The sequence below is a fragment of the Mirounga angustirostris genome, unplaced genomic scaffold (genome assembly GCF_029215605.1).
Source record: "Mirounga angustirostris isolate CCGP_5_RB_7025 unplaced genomic scaffold, mMirAng1.0.hap1 SCAF_5, whole genome shotgun sequence".
Classification (NCBI taxonomy): Eukaryota; Metazoa; Chordata; class Mammalia; order Carnivora; family Phocidae; genus Mirounga; species Mirounga angustirostris.
In genome coordinates this window covers 118,953,248-118,968,465 of record NW_026991713.1, presented here as the reverse complement: position 1 = coordinate 118,968,465, position 15,218 = coordinate 118,953,248, and the positions used below count along the sequence as shown (strand labels likewise).

Below are 15,218 nucleotides of genomic sequence, written 5' to 3'. Positions count from 1 at the left end.
TTACATGTAAATGATGAATCACTAAATTCTACTCCTGAAATCAGTATTACACTATATGTTAACTAAAATTTAAATAAAAATTTGAAAAGAAAAAAAACCCCTGCACATTTCAGTCCTTTTTCTAGTTAGTAGAAGAGAAATTTGAAGATAGAAAGAGATGGTAGTGGGGAATGAGGAAAGTGAGATACTGATGGATTCTCAAAGATGTTGGTAAATTGGTTCAGTGAAAAAATTTTAGTTTTTCACGCCTCAGGGGATATTGGGTCTTTACTTTCTCTCATGATAGGGGTATTCTAAACCAAGCAGGAGACATATCACATGAATGAATAATGTTGAAGAGATATGGACATGATAACTTTCTAGAATATATTTGTATTGAGCCCATATTGGGCAAGAGGGAGGGGAAAGAGTAGTACCTCCTCTTATAAACTGACAGCTCAATGAATTCATCAAGAAGGACATGGACCTCTTGTGTGAAGTTTGTGCTGACACACCTGATTGGTAAAGAATATAGAGGGAACAAAATTGCCCCCACCACTTTACAGAAGTTGCTAAATAATCCGAACAAATAATACAACAAGAAAATACAGTTTTAAAACAAACTATGTAAAAATGATCAACTTTGCTAGTAATCAAAGAACTGCGTATTAAAACATCAGTGAAAATGTCTTTCCCCACTTACTATTATTTAGGGGGAAAAAAGAGTAAAGCGGAAATATAGCCAAATGGTTAAGAGCACTGTGGCATTAGACAGGATCTGAGTTTGAGTCCCAAGTTCTACCATTTAGTTTCTGTATAACCTTGGACATGGCTTTTAAACTTCCTGAACCTTACCTTCCTCATCTGCAAAAGATGGTACCTAAAAGTAGGTGTTTCAGAGATTTATTGTGAGCACAATGAGATAATATATGCAAAGCACTTAGACAAGTACTTGGCATATGGTAAATATTCAATAAATACAAGATATTAGTATTAATACTGAAGGTTGGAGAGGACATGATGTTTATGGCCGTTGGTGGGGGCACTACAAATTGTTTAAACTTGTGGTAAGCAGTTTGGCAAAACTAATCTAAGTCATGAAAGAATTCATGGTTACTCTAAAAAACCTGCTTTGGGAATTCATCCTAAGGGAAGAATTCCACAGAATGAAAAAGTTATATTCATGTAAATGTTATTGTAGTAATATTAGTAATATCAAAAACCCTCAAATATTTGGCAGGAATGTAGTGGTTAAATTATGGTAGTTTTTACTTAATGGAATTTCACTTGGCAAATTAAAAAGGTAATTATGACTCTTACATGGTAATATGGAAACATGATTGTAATGTAAAAAGAGATAAAATTATATATTGCAATTAAAATAATATAAAATAAGTTTTTATGTGGACGTAAATTACAAAGAAATACATGTTTGTGCTACTAGGGTGATAGAATTAAGGATATATTTTCTTTGCTTTCCAGATTTTTCAATGTGTGTGTATGTATAAAACAATAGCTACCACTTACTGAGTACTTACTGTGTGCCTGGCTTGGTGCAGTATGCTTCAGATACATTATCTCATTTTGATTACAGCTACCCATAGGGTAGGTATTACTTTCCCTGTTAAACAGAGGAAGAAAATGTAACTTAGAGAGGATACCCAAAGTTATGTTAATGGTGGAACCAGAATTTGAGTCTAAATCTGACTCCAAAGCCCATGTTCACCACTGACCATAACAGCGTCACTAAATATTTCTTAAAAGAGCACTGAAGAAGAAATTCAAAATGGAAATAGGAAGAGGCTCTCCCATGGTTATGTTTAATTTGGTTCTTAAAATGGCGACACTATTAGAGACAAAAAGGAAAGAAAATGATAGAAAAATAAATGGAGAAAGAAAACTATTGTCATGCTTAGAATGATTCTGAGTTAGTATATTAAAATGATTTCCTTAATATCTGGATTTTGGTTTTCCAAATAGGGTCACCTTAGGACTATTGTTTAATATATGTTGATAGAAGAAACTAAGGCAGTTTTTTTATTTTTAAGATTTATTTATTTGTTTGAAAGAGAGAGTGGGTGGGGGGAAGGGACAGAGGGAGAGAGAGAATCTCGAGCAGACTCCCCGATGAGCACGGAGCTGACAGGTGGCTTGCTCCCACGACCCCGAGATTGTGACTTGAGCCCAAATCAAGAGTTGGATGCTTAACCAACTGATCCACCCAGGCGCCCCTAAGGCAGTGTTTTAAATCAGAAGCTGGTTATCATGGGAAGCTTGTTACCATATTTAGTTTTGGGTTTTTGTGGTTTAGTTTTGGGTTTTTGTGGTTGTTGTTATGGTTGCTTTTGGTCAGAGAACTTTATGGCAAACAGATTGTAACATGAGTATTTCAAAAGGTGCAGCAAAGGAGTTTTGAGGGACTGCCGTACAGATATACTCTCAGGCAGGTGCCTATAGATAACCTTTCTATATCTCCCTTTTGTTGAGTCTGAGGCTAAATGATTATAGTTCATAAATAGGATCGGTCTTAGGGATTCCATTCCAATTTCTTGCTATAATCTGGCTCCCAATTGGAATTCCCACTGTAATTTCAATATTTCACAGTAGTTAGGGGTCTGGGACCCAGAAGCTCCCTGAAGAGATTACTGCATAGATTTCTCAGAAGGAAAGGGAATTGTTACCCAGTAGGCAATAAAGGAAGTCATCATTCACATCCTGAATCAGTGAAAATAGAGGGTTTACCTCTAAATAACCTGATTTCTTTTTCAATGATTTCCTAAAAATAGAATATGTTAGATTAATGGGAGGACATTCATTCAGTGTTTTCTTCTTAGTATTAGAAGAATGTTTTATTAGACAGTTCAAGAAATAGAAGCCTTAAATGGAGATGCAAAAGAAATAAAGTGTACCTTTACGGACTAAGGAAGGAAAACATTTTGTGTCTAGGAAACAAAAATTAAGTGTGCAATTGGTAGAAGAGAAAAACCAATAGGCACCATCTGACTTGTTCTTATTTGAAAAATACAATTTCTGAAAGTTACTTCTATGTGTAGATTTTAAAGTATTTTAGATAATCAAAGGGAACTGGGGACTAACAGCCCAAAATGGCGTGGGGTTTCTTTTCTTTTTAACTCTGTATAAATCGTGTCCTTAAATTTCTGTGGTTGAATCACCAGTTATTGAATATTCTTGATGTATGTACCTCTTAAATTGAAGATAAATAAGCTATTTCTTTATATTTTATCTGGCGTTTAAAATAAAAGTTGAGGTAAAGTCTTCTCAGGCTGGTTCTTCCTCCTCCTTGCTGGATTCTCCCACTCTGCAGCATTATTCTAGTGACATTATTCTATTAACATATTTACTTCATCAGTGTCACCCTCTCATTGTTTCCAAGGATTAGTCTTGCTTTTGGAGATACAAGGGATGAGGCGAGGGACCTGTGTGGACCGGAAGTGTGACGGGTGAGAAAGGAACCTGAAGGAACCTGAAGGAACTCTGCAGGTGCGGGGCTTCCACCCGGAGGGGCCCAGAGGAGCGCTTCGCCCTCTCCAGGCCCTGCTTCCCTGCTCCCCACTGGCAGCCTCTCTCTGGCTTCCTTACTGTGTGGAGCACAGTAGCTTCACCGAGGAGAGCTTCCAATGACCTTGTAGCAAGGGTGTGGCCGCAGTGAGGGCGGCACTTGGGACTAAGGTGAGAGCAATAGCCTGGCTGGAGGGGTGAGGAAGGAGGAGCCATACAAGGGTTTTGTAGGAATGATTTTCCACATTCGGGCTCAAAAATAAGTTTTAAGTGTTTCTTTTGGGAGCTTTAGCTAAATATGCCGTCTCATAAACTTTTGCTGTCTCAGAATAAACTTTGTTCTCAAATCTGGCAAAGAGGAATACAGTACATTTGGTTAGGTGTTCTAAAACATTTTAATCATTAATATAATTGTCATATTATATAGATGAGGAAACTGACGTAGAGAGGGGAAGGATTTATTCTGACCAGACAGCAATTTATGGTGGAACTGCTTGGCAATTACTCAAAATCTTTCAGAGATTTTCTTTTTTATAGTGTGAGAAAGTAAAGTGTATGAGAGCTCATCATTCTTCATTTTAAGCTCCTTGTTGTATCTGAAAGTCTTGCCAGATACCTCTGTTTTTAATCCCTGATGGCTGGTTTCCACATGTGTGACTATCCTTTCTCCTATAGACTTGATTGATGTCTACAGGACTAAATCAAATGAGAGATTTCCATCCCAGCTCAGTGGCAGTTAGGAGAAGAGATGGCCAAGATGAGCAGTGCTGACAGGAATTGGCCAGTTTGGACACTACAGAAATACTTAGTAGATTATATTCTATTTGCTAAACAGATAATATAAACGAGGAATCCAGACCAAGCTGGCCAGCCTGATTCTTTTCTATCTTGTATATAATGATGAGGTGATAAAAAGAAAAGAGAATTTTAAAATTCAGAATTTTTGCAAATATTCTTCTCATGTCACCCATCTATAAATACCAATAGGCCAAATCATGTAGAACAGGCTTAGGAAGCAGTAATTAACTTTTGAAAAATCCACATATTCATGACAATTCGTGTTATCTCAGGATAACAAGGGACTTTGTGTGGTGGGGATGAAGGGGTGAAGGGGACTACAGCCTGGTAATTAAAAATTAGTTTAAAAGCCCTACAGATAACTGTCTTTACTGATTCTTGTAGATAATAATGTTGATTTCTGTACTACCTTTTTGTTTTTACAACTTCTTTTATCTTGGAGGGGTTGAGGAACACATAAGCATAGAGGCAAATGATGCATATGGGATTACATGTATTACATGTTACACCTATTTTGATCCTAACACTGATTTCCACAAATAAGTTTTCTACTTATTTAAGTGTTGGTGAAAAAAAAGATGAAGTGAAAATAAATGTCTCGTCTATGTTCTTTTGGCATGGAGACCAAATGTGTTAAACAAAGTAACTCTTTAATTATAACTACTCAGTAGTTAACCTCGTTTGTTAGTCATTTTTAGGGCAGTTTGTGTGCTAGTAGAAAAAAAGATATGTTGTGAATTCTTCTGTATTTTATTTATTGTGATTTTTAAAGTTATAAACTCTTGGTTGATAAAATCTGAGGTATTTTTGTGCATTTTTTTTTATGATTCAGAATATAGAACAATACCATATCATTCTGTAATCTCAGATTCCTAAGTCACTGAGACCTTTAACTTTATATATGAGGCCAGCTGACAATTTCTTTATCGCCATCGTCATCATTGTAATCATCAAAAAGTATCTGAGGCACTATGTGCCTTATGTGTATGTTACCATGTCTTCAAAGTAAAATAAGTTGGCTAGTATCTTCTCTCTAGGACTTTACAATCTAAGATAGAAAAATTGATAGATGTGAGCATAAAAGTCATCTAGACAGCTGGGCACATTAGACAGAAATGTACTATACTGTCTTAAGAGTACATATATAATACACTGGGTGATTCTAAATTGGATCAAGTGAAAAATGAATTAAGAGTTATGCTTTTTGTACCATTGCAGAAAGGGCAGTCTTTTTATTATTCTTAAGAACCTGTTACCTCCAGATATCCGCTGGACAGACTTTGGGCATAGAAATAAAAAGAAGTGACATTGATCGTGCAGTTATAGGAGAAAGGAAAGCCCTCTAACCCACCAAAATACTTCCTCTACCTGATGCCACCTAATATTCTTTTAGTCTGAGGCTTTGTTTTCTGTTGGGTGCAAATATCTGCACAAGAAATGTCACGAAATTGTGTACTGAGTAGATAAAGAGAAGGGTATTTGTATCCTACTAGTCTAGAAATAAATCAAGTTTGAACAGTGCATCATAACATATTTTTGGGGTTTGAACAAAAGTGTTTTTCAGACTTGGTTTATTTTCCAATCACTAGTGTATAAAACCTTCCAACACCTTTTAGATATTGAGGGAAGAAAACTCTTTTTATTTACGTTTGAATTTCTAGAAGTACATTAGTCATAGTGTATTTGACTGAAATTTGAAAGTACTTCATTCACAAACATCTACAAGAGAATTTACTTCTTAAAAGCTTAGGACTTTGTTAGCATAAGAATTGTGCTTTGAGGGTGCCTGGGTGGCCAGTTGGTTGAGCCTCAACTCTTGGTTTCTTGGTTTCCGCTCAGGTTGTGAGGGGTGGTGAGATGGAGCCCCACCTCAGGCTCTGCGCTCAGCAGGGAGTCGGCTTGAGACTCTCTCTCGGCCTCTCCCCTCCACCTAAAAAAAAAAAAAAAAGGATTGTATTTTGAAATAAGTCATGTTCATCCTTATCTTACTATAAATATTAAAATCCATTGTCTACAGGGAAAATAATTATTGTATAATTACCATGTTATCTGGCTGATTTTGCAGTTAACTTTTTGGCCTACTTTGCTCTCATCTGTGGCTGTAGATGAATGAACCAGCTTGCTATAAAAATGTAGTGTTAAGTTAATTGCATCAAAGCATTTTGCTCAAGATAGGACCTCTGGCCTTGAAAAGGTATTGACTGCAGTTATGTAACTATTTGTGTGATAATTCTATTACTAGCCATTTCTCTGTATCTCCTTTGATTTTAAACTACAGCTTTACCAATATGGTCATGCACTAGTCACATGTTACTGTCACATACTTGAATGGTGGCTAGAGCATCTGAGGAACTAAATTGTTATCTACGCCTAATATAAATTTTAAAAATTGATAAGCCAGTTCAGTTACTGGAGATTTTTTAGGTATGATCGAAACAACATGGGTATGTGAATCTGCTTTTTCAGCTGTAAACTTTTTGAAATCTAAATACAGATTATTTCCAATGAAAATTTAGCAGCCAAACTGAGATGTACCGTAAGTGCAAAATACGCACCAGATTTCCAACACTTAATACGATAAACAGAATGTGAAATATCTCATTAAAATTTTTTGAATATTGATTACATGTTGAAATTATAATTTGAGTGTATTGTGTTAAATAATGTATTTTATTAAAATTAATTTCACCTATTTCTTTTTGCTTTTTAAATGTAGCTACTAGAAAATTTTAAATTATATGTATGGCTCACATTCTTATTGGACAGTACTGACTTAGAATTAGCATGCCTATGTTTTGTGTTTATTTGTTAAAAGGCAATATAGTGGTAATGCTATGGTCTTAAGTCATACATAATATTCATGTTTATTAATCAGTGTAACTAAACTGCAGTATACAGTAAGTTAAGGAATTTGGAACTGAAAATACCATTTGGGTAGAAGTAAATGATGATTCAACTTTGCGCAATCTCTTACTCAATGTAAGGACTAAAATGTACTTTATATGTGAAATGCCTAGACTGCCAAACTCACACATGGTGACACATGATGGTGGAGACATATAAAATAAACAATTCTGCAGTCCATATTAGGTTGATGTATATTAGGTTGACCTACATGAAATTACCTATATTCAATTGGTTTTGATTTAACAAAAATAGCAGTTTAATGTGATTTAATCTAAAAATATCAAGAACCTCAAAAAGTGTCAACACTGTCCCCCTTAGTAATTGTAGCTCTGAACTGCTAATCATAAGTAAATACACACATGCACGTGTTTGTGTAACCTGTGGAGTTCTAGATGTATGTATGTATGACCAGTGGAAACCAGCCTCCATGATACCCCACAGAACTCCGGTGTCCTGGTATTCACACCCTTGTATAGGCCCCTCCCCTGTCATACCAGGACTGGTCTGTGTGGCCACTAGAATATGGCAGTGGGGATGACAGGTTACTTCTGAGCAGAGGTGACCAGTTAAAAAAGACTGAGGCTTCTGTCCTGGCGTTGTTCTCCCTTTACTTGTCTCCCTTTACTTGTCTCTCATTACTTGTTCTGGGGAAAGTGGGCTGCTTTGACACAAGGACAGTCAGACAACCTAGGGAAAGGCCCACATGGTGAGGAGCTGAGGTCTTCAACAACCAGCAAGAAACTGAAGCTTCCCAACAACTACACTCAGCTGAGTGAGCTTGGAAACGGATCCTCCCCAAGTTGTGCCCTCGAATGAATACAACCATTTGTGTGATAGCAACTTCATGAATAACTCAGAGCCACAACCACCCAGCTAGGCTGCTTCAGGATTCCTGACCCACAGAAAATGTGAGATAATAGATGATGATGTTTGAAGCTCCTGAATTTGGGTCGTTTCTTACCCAGCAATAGATAACTAATACATAATCTTAATGCATGAAGAGGTTCACTACACTATACTTTATAATGGCCCAAACCCAAACCACAATCAAACAAAACAATTAAATGTTCTAAAGCGGGGGGACAGTTAAGTAAATTATGGCATATACTTACTCAGTGGGATATTATGCAATTATTAAAATGTTGAGCTGAATCCGTCCTCAGGAATAGATGTGGGCAGTGGAAGCCCATGGGCAGCTCCTAGGAACCACTCAGAGGGAGTCACACCAAGAACCTTGGACCAGGGGCCATTTTTATAAAAGCACCTGGCAAAAAAATCCAGTGTTTCATTTGTTTCCCTTTTCTGTTCCCTCTCTTTGCGTACTCTTGTAGAGAGTCCAGCAGAGCCCCAGCCGCCCTTGACTGTCCAGCCTCCTCCAGCCGCCCTTGCCTGAACAACTTGAAGGCAGGGACTTAAAACTGGGCTGGAGCAAAGAAAGTGTGCCAGGGATGTCGCAATCATAAAATGCACCCTTTCCACTTCAGTTTACTTTGTTTGAAGCAGCATGCAAAGTTGCAGGCAGAGGAAAGCTACAGCCATGGCTGCAATATTATCTACTCATCTAGCAACTGGAAAACAAAAGGAAAACATTTCTAGATACAAAAACCGTATTTTGTAAAAGATCTGATTCCCGGTAATTTATCATCGGTTTCTTCATGGATAGAGCACCACAATTAGCTTTTGCCTCCTCCTCTTCAGCTTAGTCTTAGCTGTGAAGTCATTAGAAGTCAAAAACAAAAAAACTGCCAAATTTGGGGGTTTTAAATATTGCTCTAAATCTTATGTTACCTATTAACTTCCAGGCCATGCCCAAGTCTTTCCCATTTCCCACATTCTCTTTCTCTTGTCTCCACTTCTTTTCCTTAGCATATTGTGAAGCTGCTTTTTACATTTGAGCCCTGTAAGTACACTGTCCATCCCAGCTGATTGTGACTTCTTACTACGGCACCATTAACTCCAGATCAATGGCTTACTTGACTCACTTGACTTTTTAAAGGAGCCAGAATTATTTAACCTTCAAAGCATATGTGTGTATGTTAACCCTTAATCTCTCAAACACTCAACCCATGTGTACGAGTTAGACCAATGGCTCTGAGGACTGGAGAGACGTGGTGTGGAAATAATGAGAGTAGGAAAAATGACATCTGAGGGGTGGGGGAAATAAATAAAAATCATATATTAGATTTTTTCACAATAATATGCAAATTCTCTCTCCACCTTTTTCTCACCCTGCAACTGGAGAGGTCTGTGTCTCAGCTCAGAATTATAGAAGATTTGTTACCTACAGAGGGATGTTGCCTCTCGCAGATGTGTTGGTGAAGAATAAAGCCAGCCTCTGTGATGGCCTCCCAACCCCCAATGATGCCCACCTCTTCCTAGTCACATCCTCGTGTAGCCTCCTCTCACATTTAACCAGTGAAAGATAGCAGAAGTGATGTTATGTGACTTCTGAGGTTAGATTATGAAAGACTGCAGGCATTGTCTTGGGTTCTCTCTTTTGGATCACTCACTCTGGGAGAGGTCTCCTCATAAGGAGCCTATGGAAAGGCCCCAGAAATGGGGAGGACCTGATGAAGGCTTCTTCCAACATTCCTGTGAGTGTGCTTAGAAGCAGATCCACTAGACCCAGTGGAGCCCCGGATAATGCAGCCCTAGCGGACATCCTGACGGCAGCCTAGTAAAGGTCCCCAGCCTGAGCCACCCAGCTAAGCCGCTCCCACATTCCTGACCTACAGAAACCACGACATAGTAAGTATTTCCTGTCTGAAGCAGCTAAGTTGGTGTGATTTGTTACATAGCAGTAGATAACTAAGCAGTAGATTCGCTGGGTTAGACCAAAAATAGGACAAATTTCTTCCACTTTGGAAGTGACATTCCTATACTCACACTGGAGTATGGTCAGTATATAACCAACTTTGGCAACTGCAACACCATATTTGGCTTTTACTATAATTTTACCAAATCATGAAAAGTTTGGTTGAATGGGGTGACTTTTATAACATAAGATTAACATCATAAGTGTGTAGCCAATTTTAAATGTATCTTTTACCTGCTTTATTTCTGAAATGATAGTGATATCTTTTATAGCCAGATGCAAAAACCATCCTATCTTTAAATGGATAAACAGAGAAGTGGTGATTCGTGACTTTCTTTTAGTTTTTAATATAACTTGTAGGGCTTAGAGACAGTGATTAAAAATGGTGTTTGAAAAAATAATCTAAAAAGCAATAAAGTTAAAAGAAATTATAGTTCCTGAGGTGTTCGATTTGCCTAATTATTTCTGAATTAGTGTGCGAAATTCATAATATTTTTTTCTTCCTTTTTTTCTTATTGGAGAATCTATTCGTTTTGAGTCCTTTTTATGAATTCTCCTGCTAGATCACTTAATTTTGCATAGTCTTCTCTCCTACATCTCCGCTATGAGCAGAAAAATTAGTTAAGTATTAGTTAAGTATTTAGGTTAATTTTTTTTTGCAGGCCAACTTTTAGGTTTTCATCAGTTTCTTGAAATTTGACGCTGAAATTTTTATTTTTATTTTATTTATAGTGATTCTTTTATGACTCCAAAACATGACTTAAAGAATCAAAGGTAGAAAGCACATTACCTTTCCACATCCAGAGCCTCCCACAGGTCATTTTAGAAGGTATAAAGTTTAAGCCCAGGGTTGTGAAATGATGGTTGCAGGCTGTAGCTGGCCCACAGATGGATGTGTTTTATTTGGCCTGCACTATATTGTCTCACAGAGTGTTCTTAAAAAAAAAAAAAAAAAAAAAGTTGCCCACACTTAAAAAACCAGGTGATTTCACATTAAAAACCAGATTTCTGGCTTCTCTTGAAACATCATAGGATCTGACGACGGTAGGCCTATGTTCCTATGTGGCAACACCCGGCTCAAGCTAAGTAATTCTGCTTGTAGCTGGTGTGTGTACTTTTCCAGGTTTCGACTGCTCCCCCTCTCAGTATTTTTCTTATACCCTCTGACTTAACTTATTTGAGTTCCTTGCCTGGGCCCTGTGGACATTTGAGTTCACCCCTCCAGATCTAAACAAACAACCAGCCACAGCAATTCAGAGGAGGGGTCGAAGCCAGTGTGAGCACCATTAAAGCAAAATCCCTGTTTTTCCTGTTATAGCCATGGCTGTTATACACTGCTGGGCATTCCTATCCTCTTCTAGTCAACATGAAGTAATTTCTAATATTCCATTCATCCAGCTCTATCTAGATAGTACTAATTTTATGAGTGTTGTTGTTCTTAAAAGTCTTCCCTTTATGCTGTGTCTTTTTGTTTTAAAATTAAAGTGTCCTGAGCATTTTTTATTTTTCTGTATTAAAGACTTTGATCCATTGAAGTTGTAATCCTTCACACCTCTTAGTGAGAGAGTACTACAAGTTCAGCCTTTATTTTGTTAGGAAAACAAAAACAAAAACACAAACCCAGGTCCCAAGAACAGCACAGAAGAAAATTCTTAAGAAAAAGCAACTGTGTGAGAAGCAAGGAGTTCTCACCCAAAAATTTCACATTAAGGGTATTCAAAGAATTGTATGCACATAAGCCTTTACAAATGCTAGTAGAAAGGATCATGGAAAAATTGAGAGCGGCAGAGAGAAGTGTGACGGATGACCACCCATGTCACAGTCCCCTAGAGGAGGCTGCCTTCCTTCCTTCACTCAACAGTGAGCTGTTCATGAGGCCCAATAGAACCAGTTGTTCCTTTACTGAAAACAGCTGACCATCAAGTCTGAGGACTGTATATTCAGTTGTCTACATGTCTGAAACAAATGGCCTTCATTACTATTTATGAAAAAGGAAGTGCTATTGGATAGTTTTATTCCCTCTGACGATTTAAAGTCTAAAAAATTGTTACAAATGAATAATGCTTCACATTTTAAGAATGTAATTTTAACTTTAATAAGGGCGTAAATTAAGGCACAAGGGCAAGTGTGAAAAAGTAAATGGATAATATTTCTACTATGTATTAGACATTTTCAAAAGATTTTTAATTTTCAGAATGCTTAAAGGAGACATAGATTCCCACCATTTTTTAAAATAAGAAAATTCCTGCCATCTTGAGAAATAAGCTAAAATGCTTATATTTATTTTTCCTTTATAATAGTAATACTGGTATAGTTAGTGCAGCAGTAGCTGTATTTATGGACAAAAGACATGTTCACATTTCTTTTATTTTTAAAAAATTTATAATCACATAAAAGAAAATGTGGCAAATTGAGAAGAAAAATATATCAGCAATGGTACCATCAATCCACTATAACTTCTTAGTATGTTGGTATAGTATATAACCTTCTTTCTCTGCATTTTTCTTTGTATAACTACTACTAATCTTGCTTGTTATCTAACAGTAATGATTATGTTGAATGTTATTGCATAAGAGATTTATTTTTTAAAAACTAATTTTTGAAGATTTATTTAAAATTGAAAATGAAGCTATTTTCAGGCCCTAAGATAAATTTCTTGATTCACTGCTTTGCTTTGGTCAAACCTGTAATAAGCATCTGAGTCTAAATCGATCTTTGATTTTGTAAGTATGATAAGTAATTAACAACCAAAACTCATTTTCAAATTAGAGCTAGAAACGAACTCCATGAGATTTCTGTTATGGGAAGTAATTTTTAGATGTACCAGAATTGGCATGTGCTTTGGTTACCATTGCTTTTCTCTGCATAGAGAAGCGTAGGACACAGGAAAGGGGAGAAGGAGGTAATATGGGAAACACTGCCTGTGACACCCCTACATACGCGGTTTTCCCGCCCACTCCACAGACTTGACTCCTTGCTCTTACTTGGTGTGGTCTCTTTGTACCTTCACCCTGAGCCAACTCTGCTAGAACAGAACAATGTTTTACTCTATTCTGCTTCCCCAAGATCTAGCCGGGTTTCTAGCACGTAGTAAGCCCTTAATGAACACCCAATGACCAGAGGAAGAGAGGAAAATATGTAAACATACCAAGCATGAGAGAGGACAGGATTACACCAGGATGTTTTGGGCTGTAAGTTACAGAATATCAAGTACAAATGGCTTAAAAATAAGGACATTTTTTATTTTACATGACACACAAGATCAAAGTCAGGGCAGTTCCAAGGTTGGTTATGCAGCTGAACAGTGTCATGGAGGACCCAGATGTTTTTCATTTTATACTCAATTATCCTCAGAATATTGGTGATTTCTTCCGTTATCATTGCAAGATGGATGTAGGAGTTGTAGATGTCATTCATACACTTGACCATGTCCAGCAAAGAGTCAGAGTTTCTTTCTGTGTGTATCTATTGATGACAGAGAAAAAACCCTTTCACAGATGCTTCTAGTTGACTTCTACTCATGCCTTGACTGACAAGGGCTACTGGGTAGACACCAACAGTGACTGGCACAGAAATGCCAGAGGAAGCAACCATAGGGAAGAGGAGAAAGATATACCATAGGAAAAAGAGTAGCAACGGAGGCAGGATGAAAGTCTGTAGTAGGTGTAATATAGTATGGCGTGCATTCTTTAGGCCTACTGTATTTTTACCTGTATATACACTGCTTTATGCCTTATATGTGTATGAAGGTAATAGAATACCATCATTTATAAATAGCAGTGTGTTTCTGATCCCAGTCTTTATAGGACCATATAAATCTGGAGATGTGATGTATATGAAATCTCAAGTACAGAATTGGTAGGCCCAACCCATGTTCTTGGAAGCTTCATTACCTTCACAGTAAATATTTCTCCAGCGCCATCCCCAGCCTTCCCCACATTTACCATCACTACTCTGGAGAGAATAGAAAACAGCTGAGGATGGGACTAGGCAACAAGTCAGAAGAACAGAGTTTGCTTTCTTATTAACATTATAGATTTCAGGAAAAGGAGGATATGGCACTCTAACAGTTATTCAAGGAAAGGATAAAATGCATGGGAATTACAAAGATAGTTGATTTTTTTTAAAGAACCTTAGTTTTTATTAATAGTACTTTTATTTTTTATTTTTTAAAAATATTTTATATGACAGAGAAAGACAGCACAAGCAAGGGGAGCAGCAGAGGGAGATGGAGAAGTAGGCTCCCTGTTGAGCAGGGAGCCTATGCTGGGCTCAATCCCAGGACCCTAGGATCATGACCTGAACCACCCAGGTTCCCCTATTAATAGTACTTTTAAACAGTTGTAGTTTACTGCACCTTCTTACTCCTAGTAAATAGAAATAAAAGTGAGCAAACATAAATAAACTACTCTTTATACTCTCCCAAAATAAATGCAGCCTGTTTCAGATCTCACTCAACTTACAATAGGGTTATATCCTGGTAAATCCTTTGTAAACTGAAAATATCCCAAGTTGAAAAGGCATTTGCTACACCTAACCTACCGCACATCACAGCTTAGCCTAGCCTACCTGAAACATACTCAAAACACATTAGCCTACAGTTGGGCAAAGCCATCTAACACAGAGCCCATTTTATAATAAAGTGCTGAATGTGTCATGGAATTTATTGAATACTGCACTGAAAGTGAAAAATGGAATGGCTGTGTGGGTGCAGCATGGTTGTAAGCGTATTGGTTGTTTAGCCTTGTGATCCTGTGGCTGGCAGAGCTGAGGCTCACCACTGCCCAGCATCACAAGAGTATTGTACTGTGTATGTATCACTAGCCTGGGAAAGGATCCAAATTCAAAATTCAAATTGCAGTTTCTGCTGAACGTATATTGCTTTTGCACGATCATAAAGTTGAAAAATCTTAAGCCAAACCATCCTAAGTTGGGGACTGTCTATGTATATATTCCAGGTGCCCTTAAATATGTACACATAAAGTTGATATTACCATACAACACCTGTATAATTTGGGCTGAACTGAATTAAGTTACTATTATATTATGTTACTATATTATGTTAATTAACATAAAATATGAAAATTATATCTATAAATTACATATAATATCACACTTTATGCTTTCTTTCCATTTCCCTTGGGTGGGGGTGGTAGGAGAGATACAGTAATCACCTGTTTCACCTGCTGGCTTATTGGTC

General features: G+C 37.2%; 1 protein-coding gene across 2 annotated transcripts in view; it reads left to right on the top strand.

The window, feature by feature from the left end:
* Positions 1–15,218, top strand: part of SPAG6 (sperm associated antigen 6) — a 62,170-nt gene that overhangs the window by 20,003 nt on the left and 26,949 nt on the right. The gene's annotated exons all lie outside the window — the stretch shown is intronic.